Source organism: Copadichromis virginalis, linkage group LG20 (assembly GCF_057382275.1).
Source record: "Copadichromis virginalis isolate Kocher_CV1m ecotype Utaka linkage group LG20, C_Virginalis_male_GT1.1, whole genome shotgun sequence".
NCBI lineage: Eukaryota > Metazoa > Chordata > Actinopteri > Cichliformes > Cichlidae > Copadichromis > Copadichromis virginalis.
In genome coordinates, this window is record NC_140637.1 from 8,771,891 (window position 1) to 8,777,193 (window position 5,303).

The 5,303-nt window shown below is 41.9% G+C and overlaps 1 long non-coding RNA gene across 1 annotated transcript; it reads right to left on the reverse strand.

Moving 5' to 3' along the window:
• Positions 1-485: 485 nt before the first annotated feature.
• On the reverse strand, positions 486-1,663 carry LOC146684304 (uncharacterized). The gene is made up of 3 exons (XR_014917072.1): positions 1,280-1,663; positions 1,076-1,193; positions 486-944 (listed from the first exon to the last, which is right to left on the reverse strand). It is a non-coding gene; the product is annotated as an uncharacterized LOC146684304 (long non-coding RNA).
• Between the last annotated feature and the right edge of the window lie 3,640 nt (positions 1,664-5,303).

Consider the following 5,303-nt stretch of genomic DNA (forward strand, 5'->3'; position numbering starts at 1 on the left):
GGAAGGCAGCGGCGGCGGCGACGGAGACGGAGACGACTGAGCCGGTCATTAAATACAAGCTGTATTGTTAACCTGTGTTACGTCCCTGTGCAACTTCTAATCGTCTCAGTGTTTTCAGCTGGTGCTAATTGGCCACACCTAGTCAGGTGTGGATAAAAGCATACCTGAGGCAAGCTTCCCAGCAGTACACTAGTCTTTGCCTTGGTGGCACCAGCCATTTTAGCCAACCTGGATTTCCATTTTAGGATGAAACCTCTTCTCACCCACACTCTGTTATTCATCTCCTTTTTTTATGTTGCGGCTTTTGAGCCGGGTCGTAACATAAGTGGGGGCTATTTTGGAATATGGCTATTTTGTTGGATCACTTGTGAGTAGTGATGGGCAGATGAAGCCCCATGAAGCACTGAAGCTTTTCATCCAATTGGTTCACCCCAACGCGAAGCTTCATGAAGCTTCATTTGCTCTAGCAGGACACCTACTGGACGTAAAAATAATAGCTGGCATGAATTTGAAGAGTGTGGCATTTTGCACACAGCCTGTAAATGTCAACAACAAAAGGAGTGTGTAAAACATGTATATTGTAGTGATGGCAGTATACTGTGTATATTTATAGTGGCAGTATGGGAAATGATTATTTGGAAATGCTTGAAATGGAAATGATCATTTACTGTGAGGTGAGGTGTGGTTGGGGTGTGGACAGTGGTTGTGCTTTTGTAACGTTGAGGTATGGACAGCTACACACTGAGGCTTTGTCCTGCCTGTTCACATTTTATTCTGTAAAAACTAAATTTTCACTGCTTTTATGACCTTTTTAGTGGGGAGAACATAGCTAGGATTTAATGATTTAACAAATCTTTTGAATCCTTTGTCCTCCACAATGCTAAATGGCTGGGAGTCCTCAATCACCATGCTGACCAGGTCTTCATCTATTTGAGATTGTTCTCCTGAGGAAAGACAATAAAGATAAAGCACAAATATAAATATCACATACGTAACTTATAACAGTTGTATAATATTGTTATATCATTTAGCAACATTACTGCATCCTATATTATCATTGCATTTGATGGCTCACCTGGTCTTGCTCCACAATCGGTGTCCCCCTTATTCTCATGCAAAGCTCTGTAGTGCCTAAGCATGGATGAGGTGTTGTTGTTATATCCCAGCTCCCTGGCACATAGAAAACACTTCACCTTGTACAAAAGTCAAGACAGCTCAACATAAATTGTATTGCACCATCAGTATCATGAAAATACATCTTCTGTAGAAATTTACATACCTTGTTGGGAGGAATAAGATCAAAATGTTCCCACACAGGGGAGGACATCCTCCTCTTCTTAGCTGGCTCCATTCTCTCCTGACTTTCTCTCCTCACTCTCATAAACCTCCAAACGGTCTCCAAACTCTCACTAACCGCAACTCTCCATCAAACACCCACATTTTTGAATGAAGTCTGAGGGGTTTATATCGCTGTCATATCTCGCGGCAAAGTTCGAACCACTTCATGAACCAGTCACGTGGTACAGCCGGGCAGCGAGGCTTCGGACGTCATCATTTTCAGCTCCTCCCATAAATGAAGCAAGCCTCGATACGCGCTTCGCGGAAACGCCCCCTCCATTACTCGACACACGCTCCGAAGCCTCGATACAGAACGTCCCATCACTACTTGTGAGTGTTGTTGGCCAGGTGATGGCAATAACACTGTGGGGTGCTGAGCCACCCTTGATGTGATCATTGTGTGGCCATAGCTCTCTATTTTGTGGTTGGTCACTAGTGTGCTTGATTTACTGAACTTTTTGGATTAAAGTAACTTGTTGTGGTATAGGGCCACTTGTATGTGACTGTGTGGTGGAGACAACAGATCACTTGTGATTATTTGTTGCTACTTTTGGTTTTGTGTTGTAGCAGGTCGGGTAATCATTTTGGGTTTGACTGTTGTGCTCCTTTATGTTGGTCACATGTTACTTTTTGTGTGTTCAGTGTGGCAACTTCAGATCCTCATGTAGGGGCATCCATGCTTAAAGATGCCAACTTACTTTTGAGGGATCAAGGCTTCAGAGGGACTTTTAATTTGTTTAGGGGTCCTAGAGGAACCCTTTTAAGGGAGGAGGTGTTACGTCCCTGTGCAGCTTCTAATCGTCTCAGTGTTTTCAGCTGGTGCTAATTGGCCACACCTAGTCAGGTGTGGATAAAAGCATACCTGAGGCAAGCTTCCCGGCAGTGCACTAGTCTTTGCCTTGGTGGCACCAGCCATTTTAGCCAACCTGGTTTTCCATTTTAGGATGAAACCTCTTCTCACCCACACTCTGTTATTCATCTCCTTTTTTTATGTTGCGGCTTTTGAGCCGGGTTGTAACACCTGCATTATTGTGTGCATTAAATCATTGTATAACTTTAAAAATGCATGAAAACAAAAACAGGGTGTCACAATCCAGTCACATAGTTCATGGCAGTATGGCTTTGGTGCATGTGTTACAAACCTGACCAACCTGGATTTTTATCACATGGTTCCAAGTCTTGTTGTTTAGTCGCCACAGCGACGTGATAATGTGAAGCTACAGGAAATAGTACACTAGCTAGGCTGTTCATTACTTCTTGAGCCAGTGTCAGGGATTGAGTGAGTCAACGGGGTAATCCTGTCAAAGTTAATGATAGTGAAGGTTCATAGACTTCATCCTGACCTTTTTCCAACATGGTTCGACACACCACACACGCATTTGCAATGTCACGTCAGCAACCTTGAAAACTCACATAGAGATTGTTACATACATTCTTTTAAAATCAATGAAAACTTTGTAATGCACAATTTTATTATGTTTCTAATAAGATTGTCTTTAAGTGATACTGACATTGGGAGTGTGCTCAAATTATTCTCACAAAGATATATGATTATTCAGTGTTTGATGAGAGGACTCGAATAGGCGTTTGGACCAGTGACAATAGGCATATATTGTCACTGCTTTTTGTTTTACGTTATGCTAATGATGGCTCATGGCTAAAACATGTATGTCTTTTTCCTCTTTAATAAATCCAGCAATGACATTGATCAGAAAGTACTGGTTCTTTCTCATCCACATGTCTTTCATCTGAAGAAGAGCTTTGAATGCCCTTCAAGAAGCCTGAAGAAGTATGACCTAAACAGGGAAAAACTAACAGAGACTAACCAGAAATGGCGATGTAGGGATACACAGGGAATTACAAAGAATGATGGAGGGGAATAATGCAACGAGGACGAGGGAACACACACTATAAATACACAGACCAGCAATCAGGGGATGGGAAACAGGAGGGAAACACACCTGGGAGACATCACAGCTGACGAGGCAGGGGAAACGTAAAGAGAACGCACTGACATCAGACAGAGACCTTCAAAGTAAAACAGGAAACACATACACGTAATGACACAACTCACACACAAACTTGACACAGACTGGGGGACACAGAACATAGGAACATGAAACGTGAAAAAGCAGAGTACAAAAACCCAGAATAAACAAAACCACAGAATAATAATAAACTAAAACACGGAGTAACAGACTCCGGACCATGACAATAGGCATGCTGTTACCACATTCTGAAGCGTGTGCATCACATTCAAAGCTCGTATATCTTTATGGATTACTCTATATTGGATAGGTTATTTACAGTTTTTCTCAGTCGCTTTGGTGCTTTTCTCAGGTCAGAATGAAAATTCTCAAAGCCATTAGTGCAACCTCAACAACATTTAGTCATTTGTGCACATCATAGTAGCAATTTCTCCTTCCTCTGAACAAATTGTAAGTGCTCTTGGACATGTATCAGTTGCTTTCATACAATTCTCTGCCGTCGACAACATTATCATTTGCTTATGTCATGTCAGTCAAAATGAACTATACTTTTGGATGCTGAATAGTCGTTCCCAATAAAACTAATTGTCTTCATTTCATTGCTTGAGTCATTATATACAAGTATAGTTTTCAAATGCTGTCAAGCAAATGTTATACTTTTTTTAATTATTATTTTTTCCTGGAAATGTCCCGGAAATTGAACAATTTCTCTCAGGTGAACTTCAGCTTTCACTGACAAGGAGGTGTGTGAAGTATTAGTTGTAACCAATGCCAAGCCGCTTGTTCACAATCACTCATGGATCAATCCCATGAACCCTCAATTGGGAAGCCTATATGAACTGAGCAGGACAGGAAGGTCAGCATCGTGGAAGAGGCGTGAGGATGTGGGGGGGACAAAACAGGGGAAGAGGGAGAAGACGCCAAAATACATGGGCCGATTCCTAATGAAATTAGGGCAACACTTGTTGACCATGTTGTCAATCATGGCCTCATAATGGATGAGGGAGGGTGCAACCAAATGTTGAAAGAACCACTGGGAGTTCAATCATTCAAACATTTCATAGGGAGAACAGATATGTATAGTATTGAAAAGTAATCCAACATCTCATAATATCTCATGTTGAGTGTAGATTACTGTAATTTTACTGTAATCTGCACCACAAAGGATTGAAAGACAACCTCGCGGAGGTGGAAGAGGGCCCCTTTTTACCCCGCAGCAAGAGGAAGCCATTTGTGCAATGGTGATTGCAAACAATGCAATAAAGTTGAAAGAAACCCAAAGCGCTGTCATAGAGGATAACGGTGTATTTGGCAATATTGGATCTGTGTCAATTGCAACAACTGACAGAGTGCTCAAGAGAAAAGAAATGGGCATGAAAGAATTGTACAAAGTGCCATTTGAACAGAACAGTGAAAGAGTGAAGGAGATCCGTCACTAGTATGTACAGGTAAAACATGTCTTCTATGTATACTCTAACCTTCAGCACTGTAAACTGTTTTACTTTGTGTAGTTTTATGCAGTAGTCTAGCAATTTTGTATATATACTCACAGAACATACAAAATGCATTATGTTACACAGGAAAAGATGTTCCATTTTCTCTCTCTCTCTAAAGGGAGAGGAACCACTGCACACGTTCATATACGTTGATGAGGCGGGTTTCAATCTGGCCAAAGGCAGAAGGCGTGGAAGAAATCACATTGGACAGGGAGCAACCACCGATGTCCCAGGCCGGTGTGGAGAGAATGTTACAATGTGTGCAGCCATCTCAGACAATGGCATCCTCACCCACATTCTCCTTCTTGGTCCATAAAATACACAACATTTCCTGACTTTTTTAGACACTCTTTACAGGGACATAGTCCCTGAGAATGAGAGGGGTTGAGGCCAACTTAACAAGTATGTCGTTGTGTGGGATAATATCCGTTTTCACCACTCATATCTGGTCAGACAGTGGTTTGCAGCACATGACATAATG